This window comes from Oryzias melastigma, linkage group LG10 (assembly GCF_002922805.2).
Source record: "Oryzias melastigma strain HK-1 linkage group LG10, ASM292280v2, whole genome shotgun sequence".
Lineage (NCBI taxonomy): Eukaryota > Metazoa > Chordata > Actinopteri > Beloniformes > Adrianichthyidae > Oryzias > Oryzias melastigma.
Genome location: NC_050521.1, coordinates 1,929,248 through 1,938,360, shown reverse-complemented (window position 1 = coordinate 1,938,360; position 9,113 = coordinate 1,929,248). Strand labels below are relative to the sequence as shown.

The 9,113-nt window shown below is 36.9% G+C and overlaps 1 protein-coding gene across 2 annotated transcripts in view; it reads right to left on the bottom strand.

The window, feature by feature from the left end:
- The window catches only part of lingo2 (leucine rich repeat and Ig domain containing 2), a 302,849-nt gene that overhangs the window by 202,891 nt on the left and 90,845 nt on the right, over nt 1–9,113 (bottom strand). For both annotated transcript variants that reach the window (XM_024283721.2, XM_024283722.2), the window contains one exon: nt 8,255–8,330. The gene's annotated coding sequence lies outside the window, so the exon portion shown is untranslated. The remainder of the gene's footprint in view (nt 1–8,254; nt 8,331–9,113) is intronic.

Below are 9,113 nucleotides of genomic sequence, written 5' to 3'. Positions count from 1 at the left end.
ATATATTTTTGACAATTATTTGTGTTTTTGTTATTTAAACACAGATATTCTGTAAATGTCAGGACTCACAAAGATGAAAGCGATGAGAAACCCGGCACTGAAGTCATTAATGACAGAAATCTGCACATCATTACTCTGGAAATGAGTGTTGCATGGATGAAAACCTTTTGCTTTTATGGAAACACACCTTCAGACAATCAATTGGTCTGTATCCCAGACTGCAAAGGCTGCGCTGCGGTTACAGTAAGTAAACGGTTGCTATGGTTACTCCACTCAAAAAGCTGATTTGAATCCAAAGCCGGCTATAGAGGTTAAGGACTAAGTTGGCTCAACGGCCCACTAATACCACTTCTAAAGACAAAGCCGGGGATACTTTTAAACCTTTTTTGTGTTTGGCAGCTAAATTTAGATGTGTAGAAAGTATATAAAGAACAAAGGGACTCTTCCTTAGGTCGCAGCTGTCTACGGTCCAGGAGATAAAGCAGCATCATGGTAACATGTCTGAAAGCTTTTCTCCGCTTTCGTTTTTACCATTAGTCCCAAACAACAGCTCCACTGACACATCGCCGCTTTGAGAGAGTCCTCAGCCTTTTCGTTTGTCTGACACATCCCACCCTCTATACAAGTCCAACTGCTCTGACGAGGACGTGCGCAGAAAGGCTTTACAAAATCTGACAATCTCAAGTAGATTATAATTGCATGCTACCAATCCTCAGAGCTTTTACTGACTGATTTATGTCTAATATTTCCACCCTACCCGTGTAGAAATGTTTTATCAGTTCAATTCATGAGATACTGCTGAATGTCAGGGAAAATTTGTATCATTACAGTGACATTTTAATAACGTATCATCATAATGTCATGTAGTGCGCTGCGGTAGCCCATAGCTAGCCTGAAATCTGCTCGGAGTGGAGCACCAGCCCGACTTCACAGCTTTTTGCAGCAGTTGTTTCTAGAGCCTACAATCATCAAAAAAACATCACATTTACTTCAGCTCAGCTTCTCAGTAGACATCAGCAAGCAGACTCCATGTCTTTCTTCATATTGACCTCCTTCTATAGATTTTTCCACTCCCTGTAAACATTACATAAGCAAGAAGAGTTATGTCATATAGTGAAAGATCTTACAATTACACCAAAAAATAAAATCCTCATTGAATGCGTCTCAGCGCAGTCACATTCACATTATGAAATAACTTCAACTATCATTTACAAAGCTTAAAGTATTATCGGGAACAAAACATCGCCTATTATAATCATGACATTGTTTGAAATGTCTTCACTATGTGTGCTAATGCACTTGAGTTAATCTGGATCTGATCCACACTTGTTGGTTTAATGTTTTCCAGCAGATGGATTATTTCTTTCCCCTTTTTTCCCTCCCCCCCCCCACAAATGTCAAATTCACTTGGATTTCATTCTGACTGCTTTGCCGGTGTATTGAAAAAGTAATTACCCAGAAATCATTTCATTTCAACAAGTTATCGTGATTCATGACTGCTGCTTGTGCTTGAGTCCTCCAAGCTGACATTCTGTGTGTCAAATTAATCTACTTCTATTCCCAGTGCTGGTGTTTATGCTCCAGGCCGAAAAAATATATATAATAATAAAAGAAAACAAGAGGGAACAAACAAGAAAAAATACAATTAAAAATATTCAAAATGCTCTTGAATACAATTACATAGAAGGCTGATGCGGGTCAATACGTACTAATAGTGATTTACTGGTATAAGAACACGATATTCCTGCTGATGCAAATCAAAGATACATTCTATGTTCTGCTGCTTATGCAGTGACGCTTGGAGAAAGGCTGGATTTCTTTGCTGTGTTGGTTTGGCACCGACAGACCCTGTAGGTACCAATATCTACAGTGATGTGAAGAGAAGCCCTCCAACATCATCATTTACTTTACAACGGCACATACACTAGAGCAATAAACAATTCACTTCAAAGACAGAATCTGGCTGCTGTATATGAGGCTTTAACAGCTCGCTTTAAAGTTTGAGTAACACAGCGGACAATATGTCTCTGTTTTTCATTTAGAACCAAAGCATGAACATAATTTATCATAAAATGTCATAGTTATAGATAGAGACGATGGTTCTGCAGTATCTGCCACATTTATCTGAAGGTCTGTCGGACAAGAGTGTTACAATATTCAGTTCTGACCACAAATAGATTATTTTTAATTAAGGTTAGCTGATTATACCACCAGAAGATGATGAACCATCCATACGAGCATTCATGTACTCATTAACTGTACTGTCTCCTATGAAGTACAATACAAAGACAACCTCAGTAAATTTAAAGTCAATAAAGCATTCCTGGAGTCATAAAGCAAATCTGAAATTCATTTTTTATTTTTTAAAATTGTTTATTTGAAACTTAAACTTGTACAGAGGTAAAGTACCCAGATAATGGTACCGTATTTTGTGATAAATAAGACACCTTCATTTTTAATCCTTAGCTGTAGACTGGGAGTTATTGTGAACATGTTAATATGGCTAAGCAGGGGTGTCAAACTCAATGGCATGGGGGGTCAAAATCCAAAACACACCTTCGGTCGCTGGTCGAATAGGATAAACATTTATTTAACATTCTAAAAGAACATCTTTAAAACTTTGAAACCGAAACTTTTTAACATATTTATTAACTACATATATAGCATTACCTGCTATAATGCTAGTGTGAACGCTGTAAGTGGAATTTGGCCGCATAAGATGCTGAAGATTCGGAAATAGATAGCTAAAAACACTGAAGTTGATAGCTGAAAATGCTGAAGCTGATAGCCAGCTATAATATTAGCTAAACTCCAAAATAGCCTAAAAACTGAAAAAAAGCCTAAGTTAGCCAAAACCGCTAGCTTAGCTAGACTCCAGAATAGGCAAAAAAATGAAAAAATCCTAAATTAGCCAAAATTGATAGCATGTAGCTAAAATATTAGCTAAACTCCAGATTAGCCTAAAAACAGAAAAATTCAGAAATTAGCCAAAATAGCTAACGTGTAGCTGAAATGTTAGCTAAACTTCAAAATAGCCTAAAAAAAACCCTAAATAAATGCCAAAATAATCTAGAAAGCTACAATAATGCCATTTCAACTGTAACACTTTGACTCCATATAATATAAAGTAACGACTAATTGACTATTAAATTAGTTGTCAACTATTTTAATAGCCGATTAGTCGTCGATGAATCGTGGCAGCCCAAGTTGCATGTTACAAACAAGGTTGGGACTTACAGATTTTGTGAATACGCTGGTAAATAATGTTGCTAACGTGTTACAAACACGTTCTAGAGCTACTGTGAACGCAGTTTGACGGAATTATCTGACTCTTTTGTCTCACTTAATGCCCCTTGTAGCCTGGTGTTTCTCATAAATGGCATAGGTTAAAAAATAGACCATCCACTGATGGTGCGGCAAATAGTGCTGAAAATATGGTGGATAAAGAAAGAGCGTGACAGTCCGTCACGCTGTGAGATGGCTGTTTTGGTCAGGAGGAACCTGAAACACAGACGCTCCGTGACAGTGCAAAGAAAAGAGAAAACACTCCACTTGTACAGTTCAGTCTCACTGTTTACGTGTAGTTTCAGCTTAGACCTTACACACTGTAATATGTGACGTGCTTTTCCAGAGAAACATGAAAATTTCATGCAACTCTGAAGTTGTTCATCTAAGTTAAGGAGTAAATTATTTATGCCCCAAAGCTTACAAAGTTCCAGTGGAAATACGGCGTACATGCTCACGTTATTGTCTAATTCCACTGCGTTTCTTGATGTTTTCTTAAAAAATGAGCTCATACAATATGGACGATAAAAGGAAAAATGACACAAATGATTCTAAACACGCAATTACTCATCCAGTGCTGTAGAAGAAATGATTTTGGTAAATTATTTAGCTGAAGAAAGCTACAGTAAAAATGAGCTAAATGTGTTAAGAGTGATCATTTTAAGACAGAAATTAGTTTATTCTCTTTCTTTCAATCAGGTACTATTATAACATGTTATCCAACAATAATCCACAGATTGGGTGCAATCATTTTCTCTTAGTGTATCATAGATTCTGTTGTGGATTTAACTCACATCTGTTAAGTCTCTTGATTTGTGTTTTCAATACTACTGAACTTGGATAAAAAACTAAATGACTATTCAAAACAGTAAATACATACTTTTTTTGCCTCAAATAGAAAGTCCAGCATTCTGTTTGCATGTTCTACTCTGGGTTCGTTCACCTAGAGTATATTTATCTTTCCCTTCCACTGCTGCAGCCTTTTCCCCTGAAAGTGTAATGCTGAGAATGAATGTAGAGAGACTAAATTAAAGGACCTAATTTGAAGCGGCACCACTTCACTGATAAGCTGTACCAGTGATCTGTGAGAGCACTCAGGGTCTGCTACATTATGACAATACAGAGGAATAAAGCAGATGAAAGAGAATAGTTTGGCAGAAGCAGAAATCAGATGGGCAGAAGAAGAGGAAAAACAATCTAAAGTCTAATTGTGTTATGCCTCAAGGCAGCAAGGAAGCACAGAGAGACAATTTCTTTCCACACATTGTTCAGCACAGTCCTTTCCACTGCATAATCACATTCATTTTCAACCGGTCACAGTTTTTTTTCTTCCTCTCCATTGCCTTGTTTTCCCAGAATACATCCACTGAAAAGGAGACATGAAAGGCAAATGAGGAAAAACATAACCAGACTCATTAGGTGTGACTAGAAACATCCAACCTTGGCAGTGAAGTGGTGCACTTATGCGTGGTGGTTAGATGTTTCTGACACCTTCCAGGTCATTCGGTGTCACTGTTGCCCTTTATGAAAAAATGCAGCTACAAAACCATAAACCCTCCCTTCTTACCGTTTGTTGTTTCTTTTGTCTGTCTATCTGTCTTTTCTTCTTTCTTTCCAAATACAGTATTTTCAGCGCTATAAGTTCCTCTCCCATATAAGTCGCAGAATCAAAAAAAAAATCTTATAGAAGTTGCACTTTTGGGAAAAATGCATTTAACTGGAAGAGGAACGGTCATGCATCTTAAGGTACCTCATAATAAAGGAATAAATGACAATATGAGACTAAATATTTGCACACTTCAGTATCATAACCGTTTTTAGCATCATGAAACATAACCATAGCATGAAGAACATGCAAACAAGTCAACTACTATGTCTTTTGAATTCTTCATCATCTGTGTTACTTCTGAGCATCTAAGACCGATGAGAAATCATTGAAATGTTGTTCATCAAACATCATATCAGTGATGGTGACGATGATTAAAGCTTCTAGTAACCCTTGTGATTGTGATTTACATTAAAAGTGAAGTATTTCTCAAAACCATTGTACTTTGAGAAATACTTTCAGAATAAAAAAAATTGGAAAGAAATACCGCAGATTTCATAAAGAGCTTTAAAAATCATCTATGTAGATCATCATGGATAGAGAACTCCAGGCCTCGAGGGCCGCAATCCTCAAACATACCCTGCTTTTGCTTGTTCTAATTGGCTGGACACACCTCAACCAATCATGAGTAGGATTTGGATATCTGGAAATCATGCAGACACTGCGGCCCTGGACTTGCCTATCGCTGGTGTAGATTGTTTTCCATGTGATCAAGATCCTGAAAATGTGAAAGCTCTCACCAAATGTATGGTCAAACATTACTCCATAGAGCTGCTCTTGATGCCAGGTCAATGTCAACTAGGACATCCCAAAGGGGCCTCAGTACTAAAGCGCCCACAGAAATGTGATGCTAGGTACACAGTATTATTAGTCCAAACGGTGATTAGTGAAGAACAGTGAAGGACGCCGACAGAAAACAAGAAGTGATAAAAGTGTAAAATCTCTAACCGAATGGATTAGCCAAAATTATGTCTACCGACCAATGCCCCCCCCCCCCACCCCAAGGGAAATTCAGTATCAAAAGTCCCACCGCTTCCCATCGAAATAGATGTAAATACAAATATGATCAACCTGAGTAAAATGTGTTTATTGCAGATTGGTGAAAAACTGAAGGTCGCCTACATGAAAGGATTCTTGTGATAAAGCTGCAATGCAGACACTTTCTGTTCAAAATTGGCATAGTAAAAACTTCTGTGATGACTTTTTGGAGCACATTCCACCCAAATTCAATCTAGTAAGAAACACTTTTGGACCTGGTGATTACAGAGTGCTATTTGATACACCGAGCATCTGGGTTGAATCACTAATCTAGCAGTTTTCTGCTCATGGCATTACGAGTGTGACAACAAAAGAAATGTAGGGTGGGTGAAATGAAATCCTTTGAGGATGCGGGATAAGAAAAATAAGAATGATGTCTACTCTGGAGACATAATTCTTATTTTTCTTATCCTTATCCTCAAAGGATGAAGTCTTAACCCCTTCATGACGTGTGTGTTGTTAATTTGTAAGATTAATTAATCCAAGACTCCCCTTAATTTAGCATAAAAAACATTGACAAATATTTTTTCATATATTTATATGATTTCTTATATATACATTTTTGAGACCTTTTCTCTGCACCAATTCTATAAATAATCCCATAATTGGATCTATTCACTAATGACTTCCGATTGGGGGGTTTCTATAACCGTGCAGCCCACCAGTTTAAGAAGCTAAATATGTGGTTTTAACTTATTGGAGAAGTTAGTCAGACTTGTTACTGCATTATTTCAAGTACGTCTGTTCAAGGATGACAATTTCACAGGCTCCCAGTTAGTATCACTAATGAGTTAGTAATGTGGAAGCGTTTTCTTCTAAAGTGGCTTTCATTAAAAATTCCATATCACTGAATCTTGAATAATGACTACTCCTTTAAGTGATTTTGATTAGAACTACTCTGGCTGAGGGAGCTGTTTCTGCACCAAATCAGCAGAACTGATATGGATTTTGATAAGTGTGTCGGTGATTGTCTGGAGAGTAAACATTTGTTGGTGCTGCAGATGAAGCCTCGAGCTTCAGTGCAACCCTGAGGGTGCTACTCAGCAAATACTCGCCTGTTCATGGATAAATATAACAGAGATGCTTTGCATTAAGCTCTGAACTACAAGGTTTACTAGGTTTTAATCTAAATAGTAGAGAAAATTAGAGATGAGCGATATATCGGTGCCAGTATTGGTATCGGCCGACATTTGCACAACTTGAGTTTCGGTTTTGGTCTGATGTTAAAAATCTACGCATATTGTTCTGGTTACTTTCAGATACATGTTTGTTAAAAGATGAAGCACAGTGTGATTGTGCAGTCAAAGGATATTTGTGCATGTCGAACGAAGAAACAAGAAGAACACCTAAGCTTTGTGGTTTTGTAGAGACTTAAATATCGTATCTTAAATATCAAATATCAGCCACAGTTGCAGGGGAATCATCGGTAAAAAATGATACCGTCCCATCCCCGCAATTCCTATTGTGGAATCCTACGTAAAAGACCTTTCCCGCTTCTAATTTTTTTCTAGTTCAAAGAATTGTAGTTACTTTGAACATTTGCTGACAAGTTTTACTCATTTTTTTACAAGAAAAACCTGAATTAGACATATTTATCCTCTTGAGTCCCAAGCTTATATTTGAGCTAACCACATAGCCACAGAGCCCCGTTAAGCAGCATTAACTACTGTAGTAACAAAAAAGTGATGTTTATACATGTGGATACCAGGTGTGAAGAGTGTAAAGCCCAATACATCAAAGAATTGACAGAAAATTCAATTATTTTGGAATTAAGGTGATTTTCTAACCCTTTAATCCACAAATATATATATATATATATATTTAAATAACATATAGATAGTGTAAATTATATGTTTGCTCAGCCTAGTTTCAGATATATTGGCATGAGTGTTAAAAAAAAAACATTGTTTCAAATGTGATCCACATTTTGAATGTAGTTTAACTACATTATACAGAATTAATAATCACAAAATATTGCTTTATATCAATACAGCAAGTAGTTGCTTAAAAAAAAATAAAAAATATTAAGTTAGTTTCTTCATAACTTAGCAAAAGTTTTCCCACCGAAAGTGCTATGAAGATTTCATGGAAGCAGCCATTTTGAAAAGAGCAGGAAAAGCTCCTCTACTGCCCCAAGTGAAATGATGATGAACTGCAGGGCAGAAAACATTCACCAAATCATATCCTGTGGGTTCCTAAGAATAGTTTGGTTCATACTAATGAGATAGGGGTCTTATAAGACAAGAAAAGAGTTGATCAAAAATGATAAATATGGTTACATACGGTTAAAGACGTAAATGAACAGTTTTACACATTTTGACTTACCTATTTGGAGTCCTGGAGTCAGATGTCTATCGAGTGCTGGAGAAGTCCTTTAGTGTCTGACTCTATTCACAGATCGCTGGAGAAAAAAGAGAGAAACACAAATCAGAACAGACATAGAAGTTGGGCTCACCTCTTTAATGGGCTCACCCACCATGAATGCCCTGCGATCCAGGACAAACATCCTTAAATAAATGTCAGATCAAGGAAGAACATTAGCTAAAGCACACCAAGGGAGCAGTCAGAAGAAGATTCCCTGGATGGACACCATCCTTCTTTCCGAGTTATTTCTGCCTGTATCGCTGCCTGACCATCCATTAAGTTAGAAATGAAAGTGACAAATCAAGCTGTTCAGTTTCACTCAGAAGTTTATTCAATGAACATAGACAATGAGCCTGACACATAAAACAGATAAAAAGAAAACAATTTGAAACTGATTTATTTTTAAACACCTTATTCTTTGCAAATAAAGAAAAAAGACAGTAAAGCAAAACAACTTGCAGCAACTCAAGCTGATAATCAAACATGCTAAAGAAATGTCCTAAAGACTAACAGAATGAGAAGAAAAGCAGTAAAGAAATAATTTAGTCATTACTCTGTTTAATTTATATACTGTTCAAGGTGGTAATCACTTAGTTTGTTTCAAGTGTACACCAGAAAATGTCGGTCTTGAACAATAAAGCCAAGTTTTAAAGATGGATGGAGTCCTCACAGAGGATCATCCTGAAACTGGAAGTCGATGATGATGAGTAGAAGAAGTGTTCTGGAGTTAGTTTGTAGTGGAGCTGGTCATTAGAATAATAGTGGAATTTGTGGTATAAGCACCAAATTTGGCATTAATCCCTTCTTTCAGAGAAGCATG